This window comes from Scyliorhinus torazame, chromosome 15, assembly GCF_047496885.1.
Source record: "Scyliorhinus torazame isolate Kashiwa2021f chromosome 15, sScyTor2.1, whole genome shotgun sequence".
NCBI lineage: Eukaryota > Metazoa > Chordata > Chondrichthyes > Carcharhiniformes > Scyliorhinidae > Scyliorhinus > Scyliorhinus torazame.
This window is the reverse complement of record NC_092721.1, coordinates 100,383,190-100,404,704: the sequence shown is the minus strand read 5'-3', so window position 1 is coordinate 100,404,704 and position 21,515 is coordinate 100,383,190.

Here is a 21,515-nt window from a genome sequence, read left to right as displayed (position 1 = left end):
GCTTTCAGAAATTATTTATTTCCAGGTAAATGTTTCTCGTTCTAAAGTCGGAATTGTTGGCTAGTAAATAGACTTTGATAGATGGTGCTGTCTGGCAACATATAATTACTCTTTCTTTGCCGTGAGCACAGCGTGAAATCCACATCTGCTACAGTGGTGTACTTATCAAAGACTGATCAAAAATATAACATTAGTCTGGCACATGAGAAAAATCCATATTCTCACATTTTGAAAAGTGAAGTAACTCTTGACAATTTTCTGAGATGGAAAGCTAGTTGTAGCATCAAATGTTGTCCTGGCAACATTTTTCCTCAGCTCCATTTTAGCTGCATTGGCTACAACAGGGATAGGATCAACTGACAAGAAATAAGATTCAAGGAGAACTGTAAGTTATGGTTCAGTATAAAAATAGTGCCCAAATATTTGTCCTTTTTACCGTCAGCTCTCAGGTGACATTTGGTGTGCCTAAGGCCCAGTACTGATGCTCAGAGACAGGAGCTCACCTATTGATACTTCATTAGTAGGCGGTTATTAAGACTATGTATATTAATGGGAGTGGGAGGTTGGAGGCCTCCCTCAATAAGCTTGCAGTTCATATCCTTTATTTTGCATTTCTGAGCTTTGTTAGGATGCCGAACGAGAACTCAAATATTTTAAATTTGCAAAACTGTGAGTAAATGTGACTGTACCACAGGAGTGACAACACTGACCAATAGTTTAAACAAACTTTAATTTCATCACAGAATTAACCACATTAACAACAAATACATAGCTTTATAGTTGACAGTTATAACAGTTCTTAAGTAAAAGAAGAAACCTTAATTTACTTCTTAAATCTGCCACTATATTCCAATTAAGCAAACTAGTATATATTAAATACCACTCAAAAGTAAAGTTAACAACCAAGTTTTTTTGTGCTTTCTCTGTGCATATTCTTTGGGGAGAGAACCTTTCAGGACCAAACTGAAACACCTCTGTTACAATTAGAGTCCGAAGACCGACTGACTTTTCAAACAAAACTGGCTCCTCCCATTTAGTACATAATCTGTACCCAAACCATAAGCCATTATTTTTCCTCTTCTTACAAGATGTCCCTTGACTTGTTTAGGCAGGACCAAACACAATACCCCTCATAAATTATCAACAGCACAGAGGTCTTTCAAACCTAAACAACATTCCATTAGCTAGCTATCTGTAAATAAGTAAATTGTTCTCAACAAAAGCAGAATATACTGGACCATCTCTACAGGTCTGACAGCATCTGTGGAGAGACAACTGAGCTAACGTTTCGAGTCTGTTTGACTCTGTCAAAGCTGACAAAGCTTTACTTTGTCACAGCAAAATAGTTCTTAAGGTCTATTAACAGAACCTGAAAATCAATAATTATCTCACTTTTACAACAGCTTTCTAGCAGTCATACGTCTTAATTCAGGTTTTAATAACATTACTGCAAAAAATATTAAATATTACAGTTTTTTACATTCATACAGGTCCTTATTCACTCAGAAATTTGCTCCTTCACACAAGCATTGTAGCATCTCAACCTAATGCACTTCAACCTCTCATCATGGGAAGCAATGTTTCATGAGGTATCTTACTGCCAGCATTCTAAGATACATTCTTCTGTCCAGTTAGGTAAAGGAGAATAGTTTTCAAAATCCTTCAAATTATGCTGCCATTGCTGCCATTTGTAAAATGAGGTAATGGTGCACAATTCTTTTCCTTTTGTTAAAGGCCAGAAGAATTTTCATGCAGTAATAGATTTTCTTTTGTTCAGGATTCGGTATGCATTTTGGTAGGTGTCACATGAATACAGCCAATTGTGCCCTGCACTCTAGGGAATCAAGTAACATGATAGAAGCAGAGTTCTTCCCTGCAGCTTGCTATTTTATAAAGGGAAACAGGTTTCGGAAAACAATGCATCAGAGATCTGCATGTCGCAAAGGCTGGAAGATGTAACAGCTACCTCCTGTGGTTGTGTGAAAAATAAAGTCATTTGTAATCCTCATAACCACTGATTTGCACTATCCAGTGACACCCACATTCCATGAACAAATAAAGATTATTACTCCGCTAGAGCTGTCCTCGCTTGAAGTGAATACCAGCCCTGGCTGCAGGAATGAATATATTTCTATTGTGTCTTCCTTTGGGAATCTTAGGTTCTGCGCAAAATGTACCCTGGGGGTCATGTAAAACGGTTTTATTCCCGCCGACCGCAATGGTGGGTTTCTGCGCCACATTGTACGCTTCCGAGCTAATTCAACATGTACACACGGGAAACATGTGGGCAGGCGGCCTTGGATTCGCCCCCCACACCGTGACCTCGCTGCAGCCTCACTCCGGGTGCCACTTTTTCTATATCACTCTCTGTGCAGCCCTGGACTCCTGCACAGCACGAGATCACCCCAAAAGCCAAGACAATTGCTGCTCTGAAGTTTAGCAACAATTCCCTGGACCGCTTGCTGGATGCAGTTGAAGATCACTCCAATGCCCTCTACCTGGCTCCGGCCATAGGTCCACCAACCTCGCCACTCCAGCTTGGCAGGAGGTGGCAATGTTGGCCATCAGTGCCATCTCGGCATACAAGAGGCCCGCCACTCAGTGCAGGAAGAGGATCGATGTTCTGATCTGGGTCACCAGTTTAAGTCCACCGTTCATTAATCTTAACTCATAGACTAACCGGCCCATCACACATTCATATTCATCTCACACACTGCCACCTCAAGCGACATCACTGCTCACTCTCACACACATCTTTGCATCTCTATCCTTTCGGGTCACATCACCATCCCACCCATGGCTCCACTCACCACAAACACACATGCCAGGCATCCTTACCATCTGTCTTGGCATGCTCACACTCTTCATTTGTCTTACTGCAGGATAAGATTGCCCATAATAACAGGTAGAGGTCCCAGCCAAGGGGTGAGTGGCCACATGTAGATTCACACTCCCTTTGGGGAGTGTGCCAATGTGCTGACTGAGGAAGATATTGAACGTGACTATGGTAATGAGGAAGTGGGTGGCACACACCCAAGTGAGGATCCTGCACCATCTCATCCCAAAGACAAAAACACTGCCATGCTTTAATTTCTCTACTCTCGTTCATGGCTATAACTGGAAAATGCGCAAGGAGACCCGCAAGCCTGCCATAGGGACCTTGCTTCAAGACACTGCTGCAGGAGCAGCACTCCCTCACTTTAGCCCTTGATGGCATCCATCACTGACGACATGAGAGGGGGACAGGGCAGCTAAATCTCTCTCCAGCTGCCTCTTCTCCACCAGGGGTCAGTCAGGGACCCTCAGGCACCCACAGGGATGAGGACCAGCAGCTGGACCATGCACCCAAGTGGCTCCTGGAGTGTCCATTTGATCCCAATGCCCTCCTACTGTGACCCCCATCAGCCACAGCTTCACAGGTGCAGCTGCCCCACAGCCTGATAGAGAGAGCAGGCCTGGGCCCTCCAGGTCTCAGCCCTCTGGATTAGTAGTCAGTAGGTTGCCTCCACCTTTACTGTAGCTGTTGGGAAAGCACCAAGATGTGGCGGTATGGTTAGGAAGGCAAAAGTATTTGGAGCACTGTGGTGGAATGGCTGTTAACTGCATACTTACAATATTCACCAATGTACATAAGATGCAACACATTTCACATCTACGTTTGTGAATTCCTCCTCCTTATCATAAGCCATGTCGCTAACAGATAGGTGTGCCACCAAGGTCCCTCTCCTCACTTATTTCGGATATCGCTATCATGCGCCTCTCGTCTATACAGTCTGCTTCTATTGCACAACATTCACAGATCATTCCCAACATCATTGATACGTCATCATCAATGTAAGATGATCTTGTGGAAGAACCTGGTTCACAGGGAAGGTGGCGACGAAGTAGTATTGCCGCTGAGTTAGTAATCGAGAGACCCAGGATAATGCTCTGGGTTCAAATCCCACCATGGCAGAGGGTGAAATTTGAATTCAATAAAAATGTGGAATTAAAAGTCTAATAATGACCATGAAACCATTGTTTATCATTTTAAAAACCGATCTGGTTCGGAAAGGAAACTTGCTATCCACTCTAGACCCACAGCAATGTGATTGACTCTTGAATGCCCTCTGAAATGTCTCAGCAAGTCAAGGGCAATTAGGGATGGGCAACAAATGCTGGTCCAGCCAGCAATGCCCACATCCCATGAATGAATATAAATAAACATGCTTTGCAAAGCCATGTGGTGCTATTTCTTGGCAATGTACAATTAAGACTGAGATGTAATCCAAGCTCATCTGTTTTGAGAGTTCAAAGTCTAGTGTAGAGGAGAGATATTGAAGGAGAGCACGGTAGCACAGTGGTTAGCACAGTTGCTTCTCAGCTCCAGGGTCCCTGGTTCGATTCCCGGCATGGGTCACCGTCTGTGCGGAGTCTGCACGTTCTCCCCATGACTGCGTGGGTTTCCTCCGGGCGCTCCGGTTTCCTCCCACAGTCCAAAGATATGCAGGTTAGGTAGATTGACTATGCTAAATTGCCCTTAGTGTGCAAAAAAGGGGAGGTGGGGTTACTGAGTTACGGGGATAGGGTGAAGGCGTCGGGATAGGGTGGAGATGTGGGCTTCCGTGGGGTGCTCTTTCCAAGGGCCGGTACAGACACGATTGGCCAAATGGCCTCCTTCTGCACTGTAAATTCTCTGATTCTATGAGATAGAGAAGGATCATGTATCCTGGAATTCCATGTACAAGTGAGCCAGGGCCCTCCGGTCCCAGAGCCCCCAGAGCCCCAAGAGGCATCAAAGGCCATGACACAAGGTAAGCAGCTGGCTGCCTCCACCTCTGATGTGCATCCTGGGGACACACCTAGACATAGTGCTAAAGCTAGGAGGGCCAAGCACATTGAGATTCATTGAGGGCATCGGGTGAGGGGGACAGGGAGGGGGGAGGCATCGGAATGGGGGGGTGCATGTAAGGGTGAGGTGAGGGGGGTGGGGTGGCACACCATCAAGAGAATGGGGAATTGTGACGCACAATAAACACCTTTGTGCACAACCAGTATGATACCTCTGTAACCGTTTTCCTCAATGCAGGCCGATCTCCGAACCATTGGCCCATCTCTGCGGGCATCTCTTCCTCCCTGTGGCACTCGCCCACCCTCCAGCCGGGGACAAGTCCTGGAGCTGTGTCCCATCCCCTGGGTGTTCGGATGTTGGCTGCTGTGTGTGTGGTGTTGCCCCCCACAGTGTTAAAGCACAGGGTCCAGACATCAAGGTGTGATTAGGATGCTGGGCAATGCCTCCCACATGATACATGGCTCGCCCACCCACGGTAATCCGCTTGGTTTGTGTGAAGTGCTCACTAACCATGATTGCCAGAGGCCTCGGCAGTCGATGGGGTTATGGGTTGTCGGTGGGGCAGATGTGCAGGGACAAGGGTTGCCCCAGGAATGGTTACACAAGATCTGGGAGTTGGCATTGTAATCCCACAAGCGGTTGCCCCCCCGATTGCCCCCAACAGCACCTCCCCCCACCTTCCCATGGCAGCCCACCCCTGCAAAGGGACCCTATCCTCAGCCGAGGAACCCCACCACCGCTGAGCACTGGGGTAGCAAGCGCAGTGCCCCGGGCACGTTGCCTGTAAGAAAAGATGGCTACTCACCTCCTTGGCTCCCCACAGAAATCCTTCCGCCAGGTTCATGTTTTTCAAAAGGAGTACTAATCGGTGCCAGGGTGACCATTTGCTGGGGAGGCCACTGAATCACGGGAAGGCGTTGGACATGGGGTGGCTCTTGTTAATTGTATGGAAATAAGGCCTATGTGGTGATAATTGGTTTCTCACCACGCTACGGCGAGTTCCCAATTTCACCCATGGGGGACAGGCCGGTTGCATCGCAAACTGTTTGGCACCTGATGCAGTTCTCGTTTTTGGCATCTCCCGCTGTTCAACTGACCTTGTTTTGTTCAAGCGAGAGCATAACCGGAGAATTGTGACCATTGTACCTTCTCTGAGATATGGGATTGGATTCTCCGTTCTGGAAACGAAATGTTCCCACCAGCAGCGGCTCGCTCCTCAGATCTCTGCTGACGCTAGGAACGGCCCCTGGATATGAGTGTCTCTCCTTTATCATACTAATTTGTACATGAAGGAGGGCACACCGGATTTGTCGTAATCCTGGTATCGGGGCGCCATTCTCAGTGGGCGTCTCGATAAATAGGTCCAGTGGCGTGCCCCCCTCCACCACCCCACAACGCAAATCCTGCCCCCCTCTGCTGACAAGTAGGGATATCCTCCCCCCCACCGTGGGAATAATGGGTCCCCCCCGCACTCCACACATGAAGGTGACTCGACCCCTGCCCCACATCTACCACCCCAGCCTTCCCATCAGACCCCCACATCGGAGACGCCCATCAGACTCCCTCATCAGATCCTTCCATCAGTCACCCCAACAGAGACCCCCATCATACACCCCCATCAGACACCCTGGGCTGGATTCTCCATTGTTGGGACTATGTCCCCACGACGTCGTGAAAACTGTGGTCTTTTATGCCAGGAAACCTGGTGTCAAAAGGCCACAGATTCAACGTCTTGCAGGGGCCCAGCAGGCAGCCGTCGTAGAGCTCGCAGCTCTAGCTGCCGATACGGCCCCCCGCACTTCCAGGTCAGTGGTCGGGCATGTGCATGGCAGCGGCCTCCAGGAGCCGCGCTGTGCTCCATGGCGGACTCAGCCCGCAGACCTGGACCACAAAAATAGTGCCCCACATTAGCCACTCGACCGCCCAGGACCGCCTGCACACATAGCCGCCAGTCCCAAATGAAGCCCTCCCCCTCCGCCCTCCGATCGGCCCGCCCCTGAATGTGGCGGCCCCGGACTGAGTCCGCAGCTGTCACGCGAGGTCCCCGAACGGCAGGATCTAGTTAGAACCACGCCGTCGGGAATTCAGCCAGTCGGGGACGGAAAATAGCGGGACGGGCCTCATGCAATGGCCTGAGGCGGTGGATACTCGGAGCGGCATACTCCCCGAGTACGCCGATTTTTGGGGGGCAGGGAGTAGCGAAACCAGCGCCAGTCCCGATTTCATGCGCGAAAACGGGTTCTCCGCCCCTGTTGCCAAACGCGTCGTGGGGTGGAGATTCCAGCCGCCTATCAGAGACCCCCATCAGAGACCCCCCAATCAGAGGCCACCATCAGTCCCCCCCCATTACAAGAGACGCATAGCTCGCTGCCGCTACTGGCGAGGGACTGGACCATTGGAATGTATTTGGCGCCTTGAGTCAACCCCTTTTTTCAGCCGATGCTCCAATCTCCGCCAGATCAGGAAATCCAAAACCAACGTTGGGCGATCGAGAACCCAGCCCATGGTTTACGGACTCCGGGTGGATGTCATGAGCCATATCCTTTGTACCCTTTGAGGAGCTAACTGCGGAGAGTGCGTTGTCCCTCAAAAATGTCCGGGATCTGCGATCTACCTAAGATGTAGGAATCATGGATACTTCTGGGATACCTCACACAAGCCTCCAGGACTTGTTTGTTATGGTTCCGCACCAGTTCACATTCAGTGAATGGACGCCTTATCTGTTGATGTATTGCATTGCCTGCTGCCAAGGAGTTCATATAGCCACATGCATGCAGTTGATTGTCATAATATACACCAGTATATCATGGTGCAGACACACACTGATGGACACACAGCAAGACCAATCAACACACACAATACCGCAGCCAATCACCAGTTCGAGCACACGCACTATATAGACAGAGGGCATCAGAGTTCCCGCTCATTCAGGATGCAGCCTCCTACAAGGACAGAGCTTACAGCTCACAGCACAGATCCTCACCACGTGCTGAGTGCATAGACTGGTTTGGACAGGCATAGGTCTTTAGTTTAATCTAACATCGGGTTAACCCACAGTGAAAGTATGTTCAACAGTTTCTAGCTTAATAAAATAGTGTTGCACTATTTTAAGTGTTGGTGGCCTGTATGTGTTCCACAGATCCAGAGCAGCCAACACACCATCGATGACAGCCTGCACCTGTGGGAACCAGAAGCTTGCTACGAAGCCCATGCTTTGGCGTTCTGGCTTTCATGATCTCTCACAAAGTGCAATAATTGTGGACCTGGACAAAAACGGTGTCTGTCACCTCGTGGATACACTGATGTGTGGAAGTCTGAGAAATCCCCAACAGGTCCCCCTGGTCGAACATTGGAAAGAGCTACTGGCACAGAGGTTCAGGGCGCCGGTTACTTTTCAGAGCTACAGGCAGTGGATGTCTACCCAGTCCCCATGGTGCCAAGTCCTAGAGAATGTGGTATATGTGTGCCACAAGATCCGTGTTCATGTGTAGGCCACGGCGACACCTTCTCTCACTCATCTATAGGAAAGGCATTCATGCTGTGTACACCCTCGGATTTGCAAGGCATTTCTGGGACTGCTCTGTTTGAATGCTTCCCCCGCAGTCGGTCTTTCCAGGAAGTCCTTCAGCACAAAGAGACAGCCTCTTTAAAAAAACTGCAGTTAGAAAGAGCACTTGCTCAAAAGACGAAGTACTTCAGAGTTAATGGACCCCTGTCGAGAAAATATCAATAAACAAAAATAGAGTACAGAATAATTAAATTCAAAATATGACCCAAGTAAACAATAGCGATCTTATTCCATACAATAAATAATTGTCAATTTTATTTGCCAACAGAGTATATTACAGCACAATGAAGAAACCAAGGTTGATTACTGATAGCTTCCCACAAAATGGTGTATTGCCGAAAGGGTACAAATGTCACTGAGTCCAAAATTAAACTGCATAGACAGGAAGGTCCCAAGCTAATTTCAGATTTTTGTTGACTGAGCCAATCTCAGCTGTGGTATTAGTTCTGGAACTGCCATTGACCTGACCACTCTGGCTTTGAAAAGGGGAAATTAATCGAAAGTATTTCCACACCTGTTTTTGTTTTTTAAAATGTTTATATTCGTGTTTCTTCTTTTCATGCACACAAGGATGAAAGTAAACATACGCAAGAACTATATACATCCGTTACAATTTACATTTTACAGGTGCCCAGCTTCTGACTTGGCCTCATAACCCCAACTCCCCCTATTTCTTCCAAGTCCCCATCCCCTTTCTTGCTCTCTGGTGTGTTTTCTTTGTTGATTCATCAGTCCTGAACCTATTGGGGTAGCATACTGATACTTGTGTTACCTTGTGCTAATTTGTTCTTATTTGGTTGTTTCTATTTACAAGCATTCAATCTGGAGGGGGTGGCATCCCCCATGTGGGGTGTGCTTGGGTTCTGTGTCTCCTTGTTCCCTCACCCCTACCCACCACCGCCCCTCTCTCTCTTTCTGTTCGGTCCCTCTGTGTGTGTCCCCTCCTCTGGCTTATTGGCTGCTGGCTACAAACAGGCCTTGGATCAGATTGGTGAATGGCCTCCACGTCTTGTGGAAGCCCTCTTCCGAGCTCCGGATGGTGAATTTGATTTTCTCCATTTGGAGATTTCCCGTAAGGTCGGCCAGCCAGTCCGCTGCTTTAGGTGGTGCTTCTCCACTCCTGTTTGACTAGATTTAGCTACAAAGTCCTCAACAGCCAAACAATGTGACACTTGTGTGAGATCAACATGAACAAATGTCACATGAGTGAGGTGCTGGAGGAATGTCAATGGAGCCCGAACCCAGCAAGAGTCTGGACTTGCAGGAAGAGTGGGAGTGGGGAAGTGACTGTCAAAACTGAGGGAAGCGTAGTGGTTTACACTACAAACCAAAGCTATGTACCACTAATGGCGGAAAAGAAATGCTCAACAATCGACAGGATCAGCCCAAGAATTACGAATGCTCAATCATGAGTGTGGGAGGTCATTTGTTGCTGTGTAACGATAGGAGGTTCCTGTGTCTCTGGTTTGATGCGACCATCAATTCACACGAGACAGAGAGTTGAAGTGAACAGTGGCTTGAATCAACTGGAACAGTGCCTGCCTGCGACTGCTTTGCATTGAGAGCCACCTACAGGGCAGCTGCTCTTTATACCTCTTCTCAAGGGGGCGGAGTCAGGGGCGGAGCCCACAAGAGCACCAACATGATACAAGCGGTGTAATACAGTACAATGGTCCATAGGTGGAGCCCACAAGGGCAACAACATAGTGCAATGCAATACAGTGGTGAATGGTTGCCATAATACGTTCACCACATGGTTGTCATCATGTCACTGAAGCAAGAGGGCTTGCTGCAGGGGTGACTCTCCCTTACCCAGGAAACTTGGCCAGTGGCATCGTTTGTTCTTAATCCTTCCAAAGCACCATTTCTCAGCAGCAGACTAATTAGCATCGTCTCTGGAACCAAACCATGAAATAATATTGTGGAGCAGTAAAGCTCTTTATTACTTCTTCATATACTCAGTTTTATATAATTCTTTAACTTTTTTTTGCTCAGTCAGACAAAAGGAACACACTTTAAAGATCCATGGAGCATGATTTATATCCACTTTATATCCACTTATGCTAATCATTCCCCTCATGTGGCTTCAGCACTTGTGAATTATCAGCGCAATCTGCTTGTGGCATATAAATCACATTCATGGCTTTTCACAATGTGTCCTTTAATAATAATCAGAGGGTAAAAGAAAACACAGGAAATGAAACAAATGATGCCTCTTGCCAAGTTTCCTAGGTAAGGGAGAATAAAACATGCGGCAAAAGACTCAATGAAATCTAGGTACCCCTGCAGCAAATGCAGCAAGCCCTCTTGCTTCTGTGAAATGATGACAACCGGAGACACAGGATCCTCCTATAACACAGCAACAAATGACCTCACACACTCACGATTGATGTAACTTCCAGGAAACACATGAGGCTAGGATGAAAAAATACATTGTACTTCGGCATCAAGGAAAAAGGCTGCAGTCACAAACAATAGACCCCATTGCTGCATTGCCTGGGGTTTTCTTAGGGTCACAGATAGGTTCACGTATGCTGGAGGAGAACCCACTAGGAGTCTATTTTGAATATTTTGTTAGCCTTCTCCTCGTAAACTGGGCCACGGTCACAGGGGCCAGGATTCTCACCCTAATGCTATAGGAGTAGTATCTGTGGTGTTGGGTGTTCTGACACACAGATGAGCCAACACGGTTGTATATGGTACAACGCTATTTTATTTAAACTTACTATGTACAGTTTTGTCTTTGCACTCTGCACGTGGGGGTTCCCTGCTTGTGATGTTTTAACAGCTCTTTCTTGTTTCTTTGTCCCCAGACCTACTGACCACCAGGTGTCGTGCTCGTGCTTTTTATGTGGTTGGTGTTCTTGTCTGTGATTGGTTGTGGTGTTGTGTGCTCTGATTTGCCTGTTGGTGCGTCCATCATGATGTGTGTGTTTGAATATCATGACATCCCCCCTTTTTACAAAGATATGTGCCTACGTGGTAATAAATATGATCGTGTCGTGAGTGCATCTAAGAGTGTGTGTGTGTCGTGTGCAGCATGTGCATATGACGGAACTATGTACATGGGGCGATGTCGGGTGCGTCACATGAACCAAGTTGTACCATAACATAACATAAATGCGAGCGAGAGAAGAAGGAAAAAAAAAAAAAAAACTTGAACAGTTGTCCAGTCAGACGACATCTGGAACGATAAACAACAACAGGTTATCATGTAAAATTGTGCAACTTGTTAAACATATGAACGGTATTATAAGTCCAGTCTAATGGGCTTGCGACGAGTTCGGGTTGATCGCCTCAAGGGTGGATCAAGAACCACCGGCTGCTGTGCAGGCATGGTCATGGGTGGCGATGGAAAGGGCGTGATGTGCGGCAGCTCCACAAAGTCATCCTCGGAAGCCTGTTGAGGATCTGGCGTGTGCGTACTGTGTGGCTGTGAGCGTGGAAGTCGGCGAAGGGCGCGCCGATTGCGGCGACGCACGGAACCATCCGGCATGCGAACCAGGAACGAGCGGGGAGCCACTTGTCGGAGGACTTCGGCCGGTGCTGACCAGCCACCATACGGTTGATGGACGCGTACTTTGTCTCCGGAGGACAGGGGGGGCAGGTCCGTCGCTCGTGTGTCGTACCGACTTTTCTGGCGATCACGCTGCAGTTGCATGTTCCGAAGAACCGCCTCATGGTCTGTTGTTGGTGCCAGGATGGAAGGTACCGTCGTCCTGAGGGAGCGACCCATTAGTAGCTGCGCTGGCGAGAGACCCGTGGATAGCGGGGCCGATCGATAGGCCAGCAAGGCAAGGTTAAAGTCCGATCCGGCAGCAGCCGCCTTGCACAGGAGCCGCTTGGCGATGTGGACACCCTTTTCAGCCTTCCCGTTCGATTGTGGATGCAGAGGGCTGGATGTCACATGAGTGAAACCATATGCTGCGGCAAAGGACGACCATTCACGGCTGGCGAAACAGGGTCCATTGTCTGACATGACAGTCCTTGGAATGCCATAGCGAGCAAATGTTTCCTTGCAGGCCCCAATGACTGCGGACGACGTCAGATCATGGAGAGGCATGACTTCCGGGTAGTTTGAGAAGTAGTCTATAATAACGATGTAATCTCTGCCGAGCGCGTGAAATAGGTCAACACCCACCTTCGCCCAGGGGGACGTTACCATCTCGTGTGGTAGAAGTGTTTCCGGAGGTTGCGCCGGCTGAAACCTCTGACAGGTTGTGCAGTTGAGCACCATGTTGGCTATGTCTTCATTAATACCCGGCCAATATACCGCCTCCCGGGCCCTTCGTCTGCATTTTTCGACGCCCAAGTGGCCTTCGTGTAGTTGATGAAGAATCATCTGGCGCACGCTGTGCGGAATAACGATCCTGTGTGATTTCATAAGGACTTCGTCTATGTTGGTAAGATCATCTCGCACATTATAAAACTGGGGGCACTGCCCTTTGAGCCACCCTTCCGTCATGTGGCGCATCACTCGCTGCAGAAGGGGGTCAGTCGCCGTCTCTGCGCGTATGTGGGCCAGACTAGGATCATCAGCTGGCAGATTTGCTGCTGTCAGAGTTACGTGTGCCTCAATTTGACGCACGAACCCCTCCGCATCTGGTGGTGTGCTCACTGCTCGGGAAAGAGTGTCCGCCACGATGAGCTCCTTCCCCGGAGTGTAGATCAGTTCGAAATCGTACCTCCTGAGTTTAAGTAAGATGCGCTGGAGGCGAGGAGTCATGTCGTTCAGGTCTTTGTTAATGATGTTGACCAGGGGGCGGTGGTCAGTTTCGACCGTAAATCGTGGCAGGCCATACACATAGTCGTGGAACTTGTCCAGTCCAGTTAACAAGCCCAGGCATTCTTTTTCGATTTGCGCGTAGCGCTGTTCGGTAGGGGTCATGGCTCGTGAGGCATATGCAACCGGGGCCCATGACGACGTGCTGTCTTTTTGCAGGAGTACCGCTCCAATACCAGATTGGCTGGCGTCTGTTGAGATCTTTGTAGGGCGAGTCGTGTCAAAGAAGGCCAGCACTGGTGCCGTGACCAGTTTGTGCTTGAGCTCCTCCCATTCCCGCTGATGCGATTGGTGCCAGTTGAATTCTGTCGATTTTTTTACGAGATGGCGCATATTTGTTGTATGAGAAGCCAGGTTGGGAATGAACTTCCCAAGGAAGTTGACCATGCCCAGGAATCTTAAGACAGCCTTCTTGTCAGCCGGCTGTGGCATGGCTGTGATGGCGCTAACCTTGTCTGCATCGGGACGGACCCCTGACCTTGAGATGTGGTCCCCGAGGAATTTCAGCTCCGTCTGGCCGAAGGCACACTTCGCACGGTTGAGACGCAGGCCATTTTGTCGTATGCGGGTGAAGACACGTCGTAGACGATGCATGTGTTCCTGCGGAGTGGTGGACCAAATGATGATATCGTCCACATATACACGTACCCCTTCGATGCCTTCCATCATCTGCTCCATAATGCGGTGGAAAACTTCAGATGCTGAAATGATGCCGAATGGCATCCGGTTGTAGCAGAATCTGCCAAAAGGGGTGTTGAATGTGCATAGTCTTCGGCTGGCCGGGTCCAGTTGGATCTGCCAGAATCCTTTGGACGCATCCAATTTGGTGAATATTTTGGCTCGCGCCATCTCGCTGGTGAGGTCCTCTCGTTTCGGGATGGGATAGTGTTCCCGCATGATGTTGTTATTCAGATCTTTAGGATCTATACATATACGGAGCTCGCCAGAGGGCTTCTTTACACAGACCATGGAGCTGACCCATGGCGTGGGCTCCGTGACCCTGGATAGGACCCCTTGGTCCTGAAGAATCTGCAGTTGTGCCTTGAGGCGGTCTTTGAGTGGCGCAGGAACCCTGCGAGGTGCGTGAACGACAGGGATGGCGTCCGGTCTGAGTCGAATCTTGTACGTGTATGGCAATGTCCCCATGCCTTCAAAAACCTCCTGGTTGTGAGCAAGGAGGGAATGGAGATTTGCGTGGAACTCAGCATCCGGGAAGTCGGATATCTCATCTGGAGAGAGAGACATAATGCGCTGTACCAGGTGAAGGACCTTACACGCCTGTGCGCCCAGTAACGAGTCCTTTGATGAGCCGACAACTTCGAAGGGGAGTGTGGCCGTGTACATCTTGTGGGTCACCTGTAGCTGGCAAGATCCTATGGACGGGATGACGTTCCCGTTATAGTCAACCAACTTGAGCCGGGATGGCGTGATGGGTGGTTTGACCTTCATGGCCTGGACTGCAGAATATGCAATCAGGTTGGCGGATGCGCCGGTGTCCAGACGGAAGGCGACGCGCGATCGGTTGACCGTCAGGGTGGCACACCACTCATCGGCTGGATTGATGGCATTGACCTTGTTGACATCGATGACGGAAACGCGGAAGGCATCCTGGTCATCTGCATCACTTAACTGGAAGTCTTGATGCGTGGGCTGGACGGTCCTGACTTGTCTGCGAGATTGTCGAGGATGCGCCGGATCCATGGGTTGAGCCGAACGACAGTGGGCTGCGTAGTGGCCCATCTTGCCACATCTGAGGCACTGTCGGTTTTTTGCAGGACATTGCCCTTTTAAATGTAGAGCTCCACAATTGCCGCACGTCATGACGTCACGGCGTTCGTTGCGCCACTGCGCATGCGCAGTGCGATCTTGCGGTGGGCGCGCCTGCGCAGTGCGTCTCTCGTTGTGGCCGTTATTTTTGGCGCGCACCTGCGCGGGAGACCGCGAAAAGCGCGGGAAGCGGCCGCTGTCGTCCGGGCCGTGGGTCGGGAAGTAATCGACAGCCTGGATGCGTTCGACGTCGTGGGCGGCCTGGCTTGCCGATTCGACGGCTGGGGACCCCCTCCGTGCCAACTCGGACGCCTGAAATTGGGCAAAACGGCAGGTAGCATTTTCGTGGAGGACACAGGCTTCCACAGCAGACGCTAAGGTGAGGCTTTTTATTTTAAGAAGCTGCTGGCGTAGGCCACTAGAGGCAACGCCAAAAACAATCTGGTCCCTGATCATGGACTCTGTGATGGTGCCGTAACCGCAGGACTGCGCTAGAATCCGGAGGTGCGTCAAGAAGGGTTGAAAAAGCTCCTCCTTACCTTGCAGGCGTTGCTGAAAGAGGTATCTTTCAAAACTTTCATTTACTTCAACTTGAAAGTGCTGGTCCAGCTTGAGGATGACCGTGTCATATTTGGATTGGTTTTCGCCTTCTTCGAACACCAGTGAGTTGAAGACGTTGGTGGCGTGCTGACCTGCGTGGAAGAGGAGCATTGCAATCTTCGTGTCATCCGAGGCACTCTGTTTTTCGGTGGCACGGATGTACAGGTCAAATCGCTGCCTGTTGAGCTTCCAATTGGTACCTAGGTTCCCCGCGACTTGCATCGGCTGCGGTCCGTCGGTGTGGTCCATGTCCAGAATGGCAGGTTAGTAGGCAGGTATCGATCCACTCCTGTACCATGTGGTGTTGGGTGTTCTGACACACAGATGAGCCAACACGGTTGTATATGGTACAACGCTATTTTATTTAAACTTACTATGTACAGTTTTGTCTTTGCACTCTGCACGTGGGGGTTCCCTGCTTGTGATGTTTTAACAGCTCTTTCTTGTTTCTTTGTCCCCAGACCTACTGACCACCAGGTGTCGTGCTCGTGCTTTTTATGTGGTTGGTGTTCTTGTCTGTGATTGGTTGTGGTGTTGTGTGCTCTGATTTGCCTGTTGGTGTGTCCATCATGATGTGTGTGTTTGAATATCATGACAGTATCTTTCTGTTGATGTAACTCATGATATTGAGCAAGGGAGCACAGAGCATCATGTGGAACATTCTCATTCCTTGGAGCTTGGGAATCCTGACACTTCATAAAACGTCAGTGCCCTGTTATGAGGCTGTTCATCCAAAAAAGATTAATTTACTCACTCTCATGAACAATTAATTCCTCACTTGATTTGTGCACAGCTGATTGACAAATGATACTGACGTCCCCATTAGAGAATTTGAGTGATCCATAATGTAACATTTTCAGGTGGTTGTGAGCGTAACAGCCACTGGCAGTGCACTGTCCATGGTGGAGGTGGTGGAGGTGTGTGCATAAAACCCAATAAAGCTTATTTTGCAAAACAAATGCATCTGAGTAACTTGGTCTGGTGAATGCACATATAATAATCTTTATTAGTGTCACAAGTACACTTACATTAACACTGCAATGAAGTTACTGTGAAAATCCCCATATGTGTAACTCTGTCTTTATCTTCAGGACTGGGGCGTGCATAAATACCATACACTTTTAGTACAGACGAGTCAGCTTGGGAATCTTCCAAAAGTCATAGATACAGGAGAATTCCTAAATGAAAACACATTTTTGACCTGTCCCAAGAAATATGCCATAAATTGGCATTGCACAGTAAATGGCACAGTAGCAGGTGGCAAAGAGTTGGCACCAGCAAAATGCAAGAAAGCCTTACTGAACAGTGATCCTCTTTCAATTTCTCCAAAATGACAAGTATCCTCATCCTAGTAAAGATAAAGGAAGAAAGAACTTGCATTAATATAGCACATTTCATGACCTCAGGATGATTCACGGTGTTTTACAACCAATTGTGTACTTTTCGGAACTGCAGACATCACTGTAATGGCATTGAATGTGGCAGCCAAGTTGCACACAGCAAGATTCCACAAATGTGATAATGACCGGATAATCTGTGTGATTGATGCTGGTAGAGGAATAGATTTTGGCCAGGACAACAAGCCAACTCCCCTGGTATTTGTGGTGAGGTGGTGGAGGGATTGGTGAGATGAATGATGGCAGGCATGGGGGAAGTTGCAAAATGCCAGGAACATGGCATCCCTGCCAGACATAATGGCAAGTTTTTCACCTCTTTTCCATTTGGCAGCTGGTTAGCTTGGCTGGCTGGTTGGTTTGTTGGACAGAAATGCCAGCAGCAGAAGTCTGCAGCTAGGGACTGTTGGGGGACAGTCCCTGGAAACTGGAAAAGTTTGCAGACTGGAATGATGATGAAGTTAGACCGGCAATTAGGGTGGTGAGGAGGCAGAGGGTGGGGATGTGGTGTGGGTTGACAAAAATTATGGAACTGTTGGTGGTTGTGAGGAGTTTGGAAGCTGCAATTAGCGGATTGAGACACAATATTTGCTTGAAGGATCGAGGGGAAGCATTTCTGTTCCTCCTGGCCACAAACAGTGCTCTAAAAGCCTGCAGGATCTAGTTTATTCCACCGCCCTGTAGTTGCAGGTCTCCAAACCCCAGGATACCTGGACAGCTCAGATTAAACATTGGCCTGCCTCCCCAGTGGGCTATTTGAACACCCCTAACTTGCTGCAGTTAAAATGGAAATAGGTGTGATCGTGAATGGATGAGTTTGGGTTTCCCCTGTTTGTTGAGTTAATGCTCCCCACATATCTCTCACAGCCTTGGTGGATGGATTAAAATTCCCCCCCAGAGTGTCATCCTAGTTTTTCAATTAAGTTTTTCAATTTACTTCCATTGACTGTCTTTTCAGTTTTCATTGACAGAGCAAGAATTTCAGACCCATTTTTTATTGTAACATTGTAGATTGTAGGATTGTACACATAAATTAAACATTTGCAAACAAGGTTTGGATTTTTTTTGTACAGGAATTCAAATCATGACATTTAAATGCTGGATAGATAGGAATAATTGCAAACAATGCCAAATTCTAGTCTGTGGTGATAACATTTCTCATTTTGTCTGTCAATTCATAACATAATTAGGATTTTGTGATATGTGAGTGCTTTTAAAATTATTCATTCCTTTTGGGAGCATAATACTTTCTTCCTGCTTGAAATTCTTTCCAGTGTTTTTCTTATCATGTCAATCATTCCTTCCTTCCCTCACCTGCTGCACAATCCTATTTAACATTCCTAGGCTCGCAATCATTTCTGCTGTTTGTCATGCTAATGAGAATAGCTTGGTAAGCTGGGACAGGTCCCTTCCTTCTTTATATTTAGAAGTACTTCACTGATGATATTGTATGGTGTATAATTATAAGGAACATTCATCACGTACCCCCACCACCAACCTGAGTGAACAGATAATATGAAAAGCCTAGAGGCTGTAAACACAATCTTCTGTTGAAATTGCACCATCGTTTCTTCATAACAGAAAGTACTATATGTACTCCCATATGTCAAGGAATTTAGGTCACAACATGTGGGTGGAAAGCAGTGGTCTTGTTTTATATGCAAATCATTACAGCGGATGGCATTCTAAGCACATACATTCACCTGCTTCTCAACCAGCCCTTTTCTTCTGTTTATTCTCCAGCACTTTTCTCCCACTCGTTTTTCTGACCTCCAGTCTTTTTCTCTTTTTCTCAAACATACACATATCTTTGTCTTCTTTTCTTCTGCTGGATTCTCATTTTTCCTGGTTTGCTACTCCACCCTGATTTTTATTCACACTTTTCTGAATTGTTAAACATAAATTTAGAGTACCCAATTATTTTTTTCCCAATTAAGGGGACGTTTAGTGTGGCCAATCCACCTACCCTTGCACATCCTTGGGTTGTAGGGGTAAGACCCACGCAGACATGGGGAGAATGTGCAGACGCCACACTGACAGTGACCTGAGGCCGGGATCGAACCCGGGTCCTCGGCGCCGTAGGCAGCAGTGTTAACCACTGTGCCACCGTGCCGCCCCAAATCCCTTTCATTTCTACATGACTTCTGCTCTTCCTTTGTGTTGTCTGATACAGTGGGAAGCACGGTAGCACGAGGGCAGCATGGTAGCACAGTGGGCAGCACTGTTGCTTCACAGCTCCATGGTCCAAGTTCGATTCCAGGCTTCAGTGCTCCGGTTTCCTCCCACAAGTCCCGAAAGATGTGCTGTTAGGTAATTTGGACATTCTGAATTCTCCTTCCCGAACAGGCGCCGGAACATGGCAACTAGGGGCTTTTCACAGTAACTTAATTGCAATGTAAGCCTACTTGTGACAATAAAGATTATTATTATCTAGGGCGCAATTTAACATTTCTAAGTGTCATTTTGGGCGTGTTTGGTGGCTTGTTTCTCTCCGGCTTTCTCGCTGAGATCCATGCCGGTACTTACTCACTTTTGGGGAGTTTCTCCTTGCACTAGTCCACACTTCGAAATATTTTCATCACTGGGGGAGCCAAACTCACTGGTGAGACCGGCTCCTCAGAAATCGGGCTGCCATTTTGAAAGGGTGCCCCGATCTCTAAGTGAGCTTGAGGTTCCCCCCACACCTCCACCCACGGGCAATGTCACCCCCGCACATATGCGCATACCCCATCCCCCTCGTGAGGACATCCTGCTGATGGCCCCTTTTTCAGTCCTGCTCACTTCCCCCTTTTGGCCCCCCCATTCAGCATTCACACCCTTCACCCCCCCAATCTTTATGTAGCCCCTTCATACCCACCATATAGCCCCCAACCCTTTATACCCCCCCCCCCATCCTCCCTTAATAGGCATGGTTCCCTTCAGGCCCTGGCCCTTGGCAGTGCCACCCTGGCACCCAGGAACCTTGGAAATGCCATCTTGGCAGTGCCCTTGCCAGCAAAGAAGTGTTACCCAGGCACATTGGCAGTGCCAGAGTGACAGTGCCAACCTGGAAATGCCAAGGTGCCTGGAGGCCAGAGGGAGGACCAGGTGCCACCCTGGGTTGTCCCTGACCACGCAGGGGTCTCCAATGTCCTGGGAAACTACCCAGATGTCGTTGTGCCTGGTCCATGTTTGTGTGGACCAGCGCTAATTGGCGCCATGATGAGGTCTCCCAAGCACGAGCGTTGGGGGAATCAGGAGCTGACATATTTAAATGAGCCTAATGGCCCATTTATCTGGACCTCACCCAGTGAGGGCGAGATCCAGTTTGCGACGTCTTGAGAGACCCTGACATTCCAAGCATCGCAAATCTTTGATGGGCCAGGCTATAGATGAAGACTGCAAGGTGCACATAATCAAATGAGTTCACTGGAAAGCCTGGAAGAGTCCAATACATACTTGGCACAGAGAGTTGTCCAGACCTTGGTGCCCGTCTTTTCCAATGTGAAAGGAGTGGTTATCTCCGTCAGCACATCTGAGAAACTCACCATAATGCAGCATCTTATGGTTAACACCACAACTTAGATTGTAACACAACCAGCTTCCATCAAAAGTCTGATTCCGACAATGGAAGCTCAGGCTGCTACCATGGTGGTTCTGGATAGCACCGTTCAGAGCAGCTTCCTGGGCCTCACAGTAGTCTTTCATCGGTTCTGCATGATGAGTAGGATTATGAGGTGCCATCTTAGGTAGGTGGCTGTGTCTCCTCGGGAGATAAATCTGTCATCCTTCCTCAGAATGGCAACATTCCTGTCAGGTTCCCAAACACTCCCTGCCACTCTGCCTGTTGTCAAATTAAAATATATCAACATTTCTTCTCATATGTATTTAATTGTTGTTGCTGTTGGCAGCTAACCCATCCTCCTGCAACCAGGGCCAGGGAGAGAAATCATGGACCCTGGTGCTCCTCCTGCTTCTAGCTCCTCAGATTTGTCTGTGCAGAACTTTTAAAAGGCCAAAGAGCAAAGACTGAATGTTTCACAACTGCCCTGTGTCGTGGTCAGCAAGTCTGAACACTCTGCTGATTGCTGCTTCTCACGACAATATATTAGCAATATCCACTGTAATGCAACTTTAGCACGACATATCAATATCTCAAAAAACTCATAACAAGCACCAAATGACTATCGACCAGTGGCCCTGACTTCAGTCGTAATGAAGTGCTTCGAGAGGTTGATCATGAAGCGCATCACCTCCATACTCCCAGAACGCCTTGATCCACTGCAATTCGCATACCGCTGCAAACGGTACACATCAGACACCATTTCTGATAGATGGAGACACTCATCCATAGAGCATCTCGAAAACAAGGACTCCTACATTAGACTCCTGTTTATTGACTACAGCTCTGCCTTCAACACCATAATCCCAGCCAAGCTCATATCAAAGCTCCAAAACCTAGGACTTGGCTCCCCACTCTGCGACTGGATCCTCGATTTTCTGACCAACAGACCACAATCAGTAAGAATGAACAACAACACCTCCTCCACAATAATCCTCAGCACCGGCGCCCCGCAAGGCTGCGTACCTAGC